Below are 10,031 nucleotides of genomic sequence, written 5' to 3'. Positions count from 1 at the left end.
GTCAGAACTTGATGACTGGCAGTCAGTTAGCTCTCTGCCATGTGCATGGAGCTGTCGCCATAGAAAGAGGCTCTGGATTAAGGGCAGGCTGTAGGGAGAGCTTGTCGCGGGCAGACAAGATGCTGAGCCGTGCCTGGGGGTAGCTCAGGATCAGACAGTTGGGGTGCTTATCTGTGGGTGATCGCTTCTGCCTTTTGATGTTCCCTGGCTGCTGTTTGGACAAGCCCATTCAGGAGCTGTTCCAGAAAAGCCACTCCACTTTACAGTTTTAGCAGAGTAAGGCACGATCTGATCCTTGCTGTAAACACGCCTTCAATAAAACAGGTGCATTTTATCTTCTGCAGTTCCCTGCCTCCAGCAGCCAGGTCAGTCCTGCGTACCTCCCGCTGCTCCCTCTGCTCCCTCTGCTCCCTCTGCCTGTGTATGGCGTTCCCAGGGACAGGCCACAGCTTGCCATAGGTTTTTTGATGCTGCCTGTGCAGGCTGCAGAGGATGAGTCGATGCTGAGGACAAAATGTTTCTTCATGGAATAGGGAGAAGGGAAATCACTGGGAGCAGGCGTGACAAGAGAAGAAGCCCCTAACCTCCTGGGGACAAGAGAGAAAGGAGGGACTTTAAAGATGGTGTCTCCCCTGAACTTGCTTGCAGATATGCAGGGGCAACTGGGATGCCACTGCCTTCCTCCAGTCTGGTGGGTGACATCCCACTCATTTTAAGTGAGAAGCTGCCTTGGTCCTATGTGAGCTTTCTACCCTTTCTTTCTTCTCATGCCAGTAGCAGGAATGACCTCAGAGGCCCTGAGTCATGGACGGCCACATCAGCCCAAACCTGTGCCCTTTAAAAAACTCTTCCTAGAGCAGGTCTCTCATCTGTATTTAAAGGCCAGTTGAACCAAGTAAGCCATTGCCAGTTGGACAGGACTTTTTATTGCTTCGCCAGTTTGCACTTTGCCATGTGGGTGATTTCCATTTCCACTTACTTGTCCTTCTCATGCACGGAGTTCCTTTTGCTCCTGGGGCAGTTACAGTCAGCTTCCATATCTTAACAATTGCCACACAGTGATTTGACTTAAGCAATTAACGCAACAAGTAGCACACAGGAAATGAGAGGAGAAAATATTTATGGGAAGTGGAATTTTTGAGGAACATGCCACTTAGTGAAGTTTGTCTCAGATGCTCTGCTTGTGGGTTCTTTTGCTTATGTGTCACATAATTTCTGAGGCAGGGGATGGAGTGACTTCCCTGTATATGTAACTGTAAGTTCTTTATAATGGAACCACAGAAGGGGTCAAATGGAAATGCTGGCTTTGAAAGGCTAAGATTTCAGGAGCTGAAGATCAGCGTGGGAAGTTCTAAGTTAAGCTTTTGCCATTGCAGTGGTGATACAAATTTAAACAAGAGGAGCCTTTTCCAGGTTTCTTTTGCAATGGAACAAAATCTGACTGGCTTGTTCCAGTAGGTCACAATCCAAAAAGCCTGCAGCTAGTCCCAGGCCTCCAGACATTCTTGACATTCTCAGCCCTGAGCACCAGTGGTACCCAGGCTGGGTGCATCTGCTCATCAGCCAGCCTTTTGGCTTTCCAACCACACTCTTGTGCGGTGCATTCTCCCTCTTTCTTCCCTTCAAGTTTCCTTTACAGATGAACTGCTCCCCTTCCCTCATCCTAGCTCCAAAAGATCCCTGTAATTTTCATTGATTTCTTTGTGTTGAAATTTGCTTTCACAGTTATGTTTATTACCATCTCATGTCTTATATGCAATACATCATTACTGCCTTTTGACAAAAAAGGTATTGTCACCATTGTCAAACTGAAACACAATAATGTTATGGCAACAAAGCAATTGCATCGTTGAGACAGCAAGTTCATGTTCTTTAGGATTCCTGTTCCATGGGAAATTGACAGCTCTGGAGTTTTGCTCCTACCCTACCATGGAAAAAGCTACAAAGTACTGCTGATTGGAAAGAGGCTCAAGTGACTATTGATACTAATCATTCCTTAGATAATGGGAGGTGCTTTCTGGAACGAAGAAAACACCTGAGAGCTCTCATACCTGAGAATAACTCAACATTAGCATCACTGAACTACTGAGGCATTCCAAGCTGCATCTGACCTCTGTCCCATCAGCCTGGTTACCAGCTCCTGGGTGGGAATGCAAATGGAAAAGTACTGCTGAGGTGGACTTCCCTCACCTCTTCCTCAACAGCCAATGGTACGGCGTAGCATGCCTGGTATCCTGCATTTCCCAAGCATCCTCTGTGCTAGGGAGGGACCTCTGCAATGTCTGCAATAGATGGAGCTGATAAGGTGTGCCCACGGCACCTACGAGGAGTAGGTCACACGAGGCATGGCTCAAGATGGCAGCACCGGGAATTCTGTCATGTCTGGTTGATCCACCTGGATTGCAGAAAGGATCAAAGCATCTATAAATAGTTTAAGTAACCTGTCCCCTTGTGAAGGACTGGAAGGAATACTGGGGTTTAGGTCACAAAACAAGCAATTATGTGCCAAGAGGAAATTGCCCAAATATTCACAGTGCATTGTTGATTTTCTTAAGTTCAGCTTCATGGTGCATCAGTTTCAAAGGGTCAATCATATTTCCAAAAGACACATGTTTCTGAATGACACTGAATGTGTCCAGTTAAAGCAGGATGTGCCCTGCAATCTGAGCCTGGCCCTGGGGAATGTGGTGGGTACAGGGACAGCAGGCCAGGAGCCCCTGGGTGTCCTCCCCTAGCGCCTGACCTTCCTGGCGTGTACTTGCTGCTCTGCCCCGGGAAGGGGCACAGCATTCTCAGGCTGCTGAGGAGCCAAGCCTCCTGCAGCTTGTAGTAGTCCTGACTCTGAAACCAGTCATACTGCAGCCCACTCTGAGCCCCCTCCCCAGAGCCTTCTTGTGTTTCATGAGGCCTTTCTGGTAGGAAACAAAGGAAAGAGAAGCCCACCCGTGGGGAGAGTCCTGATGTCAGGAAGGAAGTGATTAGACGGTGACATTCAGAGCTCCCACTCGTAGCCAGCCCTTCCCTACCAAAAGGAAGTGCTCCTGCTTTGAAGTTTATTTGGAAAGCTTTAAAAATACTTACTGATTGAGGAACACTTTGCAATGTAAATATGCTCCCTTGGTACACTAAGAATTAGATAACATGCTCATATCTCCTTTAGGAGCAGAGCTTGTCACTGCCAGAGCCTTCCTCAGAGGCCTTGGGTTATCCTTTTCCCTTCATTCACATGAGTGGTTTCTGAGCTGAAATAATGCCATGTGGACGTGTGTATGCTGGGTGTCTCTGTGACCAGTTCAGTGTCCCATCTGCAGCAGCAGTAGTCAAAGAACTTCAAAGTTCACCCAGCACAGTCCACTTTTGCCAGCAGACAGTTAAAATGAATTCCCATTTCCCAACAAAAACATGTGGATGCAAAGGAGTTGCTTTGGAGGCACGATCCTTGCCTGCCGTGTTGGAGGGCCTAACCCAGGGAGTTGGTGCTGATCTGGAGCTAGGAGCCATGGCAGTTTCTCCACGAGGACATGGAGGTCACACAACACAGCAAACCGTAATGGAGCCACGTGCCAGATGGGAGAAGGTCAATAAACCGCAGAATGTAAGTGATGGATTGTTTCTGTGAGACAAATAGCTGTAGAGTTGGCTGGAGCCAGCGTGACCTAACGGGGGCATGCTGGGGCAGGGGAGGGGTGGGAATAGGGAAATCAAAAATTGACTACTCAAAGTGGGGGTTCAGAAAAGGTGTGCTGCTCAAGCAGAGATTCAGGCCTAGTGGAATGGCATGTCAGGGAGAAAAGTATGGGCCTGTTGTCCCAGCCAGCTTCCTCCTTGTGAGCATTGTCCATATTTGCCTTATCTGTAAAATACCCACCTCTAGGCGTTGCCCTGTAATCTTTCCAGCTTTTGGAGAGCTGTAGAGGAATAGTAAAGGTGGGAGCAAACATGTTTTCTGTCAGCAGCAATCCTTGAGGCATCCCAGTCTGGTTCTAGCACTAAATTTAGCCTTCCTTGCAGCTCATGGACTTAATTCCCTTTGCACATCCCTCAGCCGGTCCTGAGTGCCCTGTGTCAGCTGTGCAGAGCGAGACTGGCTGGCAGCAGTGCTCCTTGGACACCTGCGTCACGCTGAAGTGACTCAGAGACGTCAGGAGCAGGGCTGCAGCACGGACACAGCCTTCTCCTCAGAGGAAACCCGTGGCAGGAGATAGCGAGGGCTGGTCTTTCACTTGTGTGATAATGCCACTGTGGAGCTAAGAGTGAACGTCATTCGCATCCAGTCATTTGCAAATAATCAATCTAAGGTAAATCATCCAGCTGCTTTTCCTTCAGGTGTAGACAACTTCCAGGTCCTGGCTGGGTGGGGGATTTCCTGTCTGCGTTTGGTTTGTATCTTTTCCAAGGCCTGCGGTTTGCCAGCTGGTTCGTGCCTCCCATTAACACCTGCTGCGTGTTTAACTCATTTCTAATTTTATGACCGGGGGAGTGAGGCCTGCCTTCTGCAACTGGCAGAATCTATCCTGGCAGCTGAGTCTGCCTGTGCCTTGTCTGCCTGCTGTGAAGCCAGAGGGTTTGCTCAGTTTTGTTTTGCCAAAAATTACCTTGAGAATATAGAAAGGGAAACCAAACAGAAAGAAAGGGAGCAACACGGAAGCACAGCTTCCAAGATTTCTCTGTTCAGCTGCCAGTGGGCCATACATTCCTCTTGAGTTTTCTTTGTCCCTTGGTCTCTTGGGCCGACACCTTTTTGAGAGAGAAGCCATCTGAAATGGGGATTTCCATCACTCTCTTTGTTTCCTGAGGAGTCTAGGACTTGGGGGGTTCTTTGGGGGCCTAGATAGGTGCAATACATACACACGCATCCCTGGAAATCTGCCTGGAAAACAGAGATGAAGGGAGAACCTGAGCATGGGCCTCTCTTGCAGGTCTGGGCTACAGGCACCAGATGTGAGCAGGCAGCTGAGGCAGGGTTCCAGCAGCTCACACACACTGCTGAAGGTCAGGCACAGCAGGCACCTGGAAGCACGTCTTTGCCAGCATCCTCCAAGGAAAGCAGTACTGCTTTCCATGCTGGCAGAGGGGACTGCACCTTAGGAGGGGCTTTTGCTGTCAATCTGTCATCTTCTCAGTAGAGGACAGATGTGCTACACCATCCATCCTGTTATCCTGACACTTCATTTGGGGCATTCTTTGGGCAAATACAAAAGAAAAGAAAAAATATATCTGCAAGTAGCAGGTATTCGTAGACAGGTTAAACAGCGGGTACCTGAGAAGCAAATATTTTGGCTAATGTCCTGTTGCATTCCCAAGCAACAGGGAAGAAGGAATGTTATCTGCTGAATCAGAAGTCTGCTCCTCTGATGAAGAGCTGGGAGCACCACCAGGAACATTCAAAGAGAAGCTGAAGGTTGAAGAAAATTTCCACAATTTACCCCATTGTCAAAGCTGCGTTGCAAGGGTAAAAGCAGAAATGGAGAGGGGGGGGGGGGGGGGGGGGGATTTTCTCCCTTGCTCTTTTTTGCTCTCTGTTGAGGTCAAAGCAGGAGATTTCTAGAGCAAAGGGCAGAGTGACTCAAGTGTACATGAAACTTTGCCGGGAAGTTGTCTCAAGTCCCGCAGCACTGACATCAGAGCACTTCACCCCAGCACCAGGCGCAGCTCAGGCCCTCGCACGCTCTGTGAGCAGGGCAGGGGCACTCCACTTACGGTGGCCACGTCAGGATTGTAGGGATGATGCAACCAGCCTCAGAGTGCACTACCAGAACTCAGCTCCGGCCAAAGGGCACCTGACAGAGCTGCACTAAGTCCAGCCACTGCTGTGGACTTGCAGAGCACGCCATAAATGAGGGCAAGTGGCAGCCCCCGTGGCTGCCTGTTTCACTCTCACAGGAAGGGGAGCATCTTGTGGGGTGCTGCCAGCAAGAGCAGGGAGCAATGGGGAAGCTGCAGCTGAGGGTGCTCAGAGGAGAAGCCTTGCATCGCGTGCCCAGCCATTGCCCCCCGTCGTTCCCAGTGAAGCACATAGCGTGTGAGATAACATCAGACAGTTGATGACAAGGTGAGTGTAGGTGTCTGAGAGGTTTTAAAAAAGCAACAGAGAAAGTTTGTTCTTATCCAAGTGAATTTCCTGGAGCGATGAGTGAGCCTGGCAAGTTTCCACTCTACCTTTGGCATATGCCTGTGCATCTGGCAGGCTGACACAACCTCATTCATTTCTAGTGAGAAAGAAGCAGTTGCCCTTAAAAGTACTGTGTTAGAGCCTGCTCTGTCCCTGCCTCTGCTGCAGCAGCCCCCGGTCTTGTGCCCCCTCTGGGACAGCTCAGTGGGAGGGAGCAGGGAAGAACTAACCTTCATGGAGAGCATCTTGCTGCTGTCACCTTGGCATGCCATGCCTGCTGTCTTCTCTTGCTGCTTTGGGCCAAAACTGTCTCCTACCACCAGCAGATCCAGTAAGTCAGACCCGTGGTGACCCCTCATATTCCTGTACTCATTTGTGGTTGTGACAGGCCGCACAAGCCCTTTGCCCTTTTGCTCATCACCAGGCATCCTAATAGGTCTTCTTTGCTTTAGCCACCTCGGCAAATGTTTTTCCTTTGTTTTGAATAAATTTATGTCCTGACACTGAGCCAGCTGCTAGAACTATTTTAGGATGAGGATTACCAGGATTAGATAGCAAGAGAGTAAATTGTATTATAGCTGTTTGCTGACAGCCCTGTTTAAAGCCAAAAGCAGCCATCTAGTTAGCTTGGAAACCACTCCACTCATGTAAACCTCTGCATCCCAAGGCTTTCATTCCAGCCTGCAGCCAGCTGGATTTGTCCATGCGTGAGTAAACCCTGACATCTGGTGGCCACACTCGAGCTTGGCAAGCTGGGACCCCGGTAGCAAAACGTTCTCAGGATCAGTGTGGTAGGTGGTGATGGATGCAAAACCATGCCAGGGAATAAACAAGGGCCAAATAATTACCTTGGCAGCTGCACACATGTCCGGGAGCCACTGGGAGAAGAACGCAGCCTGGGGCAAACCTGCTGGCCTGGTCTCAGTTTAGGAAACCTGGGCTCAGCATGATTTGAGAAGGGCATAAGCACCAGCTCTGTCTTTGGCCCCAGCATGGCTCCAGTGCAGAGCCAAGAAGCCCAAGAGCAAGCTGGTTTCCTGATGTGGATGCTGAACTTGCCTTCCTCGGGCCCACCACATGGCTCCCTGGTGTAAGACAGGGTGTTAAGAATTCCTGCCTTGCCTGTAGCCCTGCTGCACCTGACAAGCTGCCAGGGAGGCTCTGGGAGTCCCTCTTTGGTGGTGAAACTTGGGTGAGAGCCTTCTGACTCCTCTTGTGTTGTCTTAGAGGCCTTCAAGCATCCCTTAGCTGCAGGGAGTGCAGAGGCAGGCACATACCCATGCTGCTCTGCTCATTTTCATGGGGACACAGCCAGGGACTCGCATAATCCAGGCTCTTCTGCCCTTGTCTCAGTGGAGGTGCAGCAAGAGAGGAGTCAGCAGGGGCTCGTTGCTGCAGCGTGGGGCTGATGCTGTGAGCTGAGTGCTCAATGGCAGCCCTGGCCGCTGGGAAGCACGTCTGTCTGTCTGTCACGTAGCCTGGCCATCCCGTCTGAGTCTCAGCAGAGATAGGATCTGGCTGCAGGGGCTGCACCTGCTGACACAGCTGGGGGGTCCCACTGTGCTGTGCCTCAGGTCTCATTCATTTTTCTTGGTGCTGAGCTCATCTGTCACTGCTGTCCCAGGGTTGCTCTGAGGCCACTGTAACACTAACCCCGGAGCATGTTTTTTCCCATGTGTAGAAGAGGCACCAGCCCCAAGAGCCACATCCCTTCTTGACTGGCACTACTGATTGCAGTATTTCCCTGCAGTCAGGAGGGCTGGCTGCCCTGGGGTCTGCTACAACACGTGCATTAATGACCCCTGACTGTCCCCTCCTTGCCCAGCAGTGACACTTTCAGCCTCAAGGCACAACACTGCACCAATGGTATTTTCAGCCTTGGCCTGACCTTCACATCAGCCTCAGCTGATGCCATTGCAAAGCCATTGCATCACCATTTGCTCCCAGCAGGATGTCCTTTATCAAGAACAGTGTCATAAGGTTATTGGTGTCTTACAGAAGTGATAGGACATGATCACAAGCTTGTTCAGACACAGTTCTTGTTTCTGGAATGTAATTTTAAATAAATGCCATGTTCTAGCACCTGCCTCATGGAGAAATGGAGCTGGATATGTACAGTAAAATCCAGAGCTATACAATTAGCAAAGAACAGCTTGGAAGTACCACAACCACATGTCTAGTGACAGATTCACCACCTGCCTCCACAGAGAGGGCCTGTGGGTTTTCAAAAGTCATTTTAGCTGGATCAGCATACCAGGTGAGCATGGGGACTCGAGCTGTAGGAACCACTTCCCCACAGCCATTTCTGCAAAGGGAGCTTTGAGGCTGCTCCGTGCGGTGTGTTCCAGCAGTGCCACATGGGTGTGAGGTACAAATGGGCCAAGTGGCATGGCAGTCACACCTTCAGGAGCAGCTGAGAGGGACAGGGAGCAAATGAGCAACCTATTGCACTTCTCTTTGAACAGCAGTTTGGCTTTAGAAGCAAAGTGCAAACCTGGCCCCTCACAGCAGCTCTGCTCTTGTTTGATGGCAGCTGTCCTGCTGCTGCTGTCCATCTGCACATAAAAGCACAAAGCTGGGATGAGCCAGTCAGCATTCTATTTAAGGAGATGCTGCTTGCTGAACACTTGGGCACTCATGAGGAACAGGAGGAGAGGTCCTGATTGTCCTTCAGATCTCTTAGGGGCTAAGGGAGGAACCCTGCAATGGGACAATGGCAAATGACACTGCAGGTGGTACGGGGGCCCCTCACCTATCTCAAAAAGTGTTTGCCAGCAATCAGTTCCCCTCAACTACCACTCATGACAGCACTGAGAGCTGCCCCAAGGGCTGCAGTGTCCACAGACCCCCACACCTGCCTCACCCAGTGCCACACAGACTGGGGCTCATTGCCTGGTAACCAGTTCCACCTGAGTGCCATACAAGCCAGGGCTGATCTCTTGGCAGCCAGCTTCCCCCTCAATTAGTCTCCAGTCTCTCCCCATTCAGCTTTCTCCTCATTGCTATAGTTTAAAGAAGGGGAGACAATCCTTCTAGTAAAGTATTCACAAAAAAGAACTATCTCTTAGGCTTGTATGCACTGCTGAAGCCTTTGTTGAAAATAAATTCTAGGAAAAACTTCACATGAATAAAGAGGGTTTGGCAGTTTTTGAGCTTGCAGGAGACCAGCAGTTGGCAGAAGCTAGTAACACAGGTCAGGCAACACAGGTCAGGCTGCTTTTGCTTCCCTGAAATCCCTATTTTGCAAACAGCTGGTCCAGAAAACAGTGTAGCACCAGTCTCAGAGAAATGACAAAGCCCTCCCGTGTTCAGACCGAGCAGCACAGCACTGCTCCTGCAAACCCATCATGGAAAGGGTGGATGTGCAGGGACCTGCACTGCCTGGTCTGGATATGCTGTGTAAGCCCCCAGCTCTGCTGTTGGCACATCCTCATCAGTTACTTGCTCCTGCTCTTCTCTCCTGGTGCTCTCTGCAGCTCAGCACCTCCTTGTTTCTCTGTATGTGAGCACGTGCAACAAGCAAAGCAGAAATCTGTGATGGATTCCCCTTCTTGCTGGCAGCAGCTGCTTGCTTTGAGAGACCCTGTGCAGAGTGCAGAAAAGTGCCCTGTGTTCATGAGAGCCCAGTCACAACGGGAGAAGGAAAGACTCCAAAGAACTTAGAATAAATCTGGTTTTCATGACACAGCCAAGAATGCAGACAAGTGAATACCTCCATTTGACAGTAATACAGTTATCACCAGACACGTCTACTACAAGCAGGAAGACAGACCACTGGGATGGTGCAAGAAAATAATCCACAAAACAGGTTTTCTAATTGGGAAAGGCACTTTGAACAGGCTTTTGTTACAACCTGTTTCAAACCAGTTTGTCTGTCTCCTGAACTCCCTACCCCCACTTCATTATCTCTTTCTTCCTT

This window comes from Passer montanus, unplaced genomic scaffold (assembly GCF_014805655.1).
Source record: "Passer montanus isolate IOZ18808 unplaced genomic scaffold, ASM1480565v1 scaffold150, whole genome shotgun sequence".
Classification (NCBI taxonomy): domain Eukaryota; kingdom Metazoa; phylum Chordata; class Aves; order Passeriformes; family Passeridae; genus Passer; species Passer montanus.
This window is presented reverse-complemented; position numbering follows the sequence as displayed.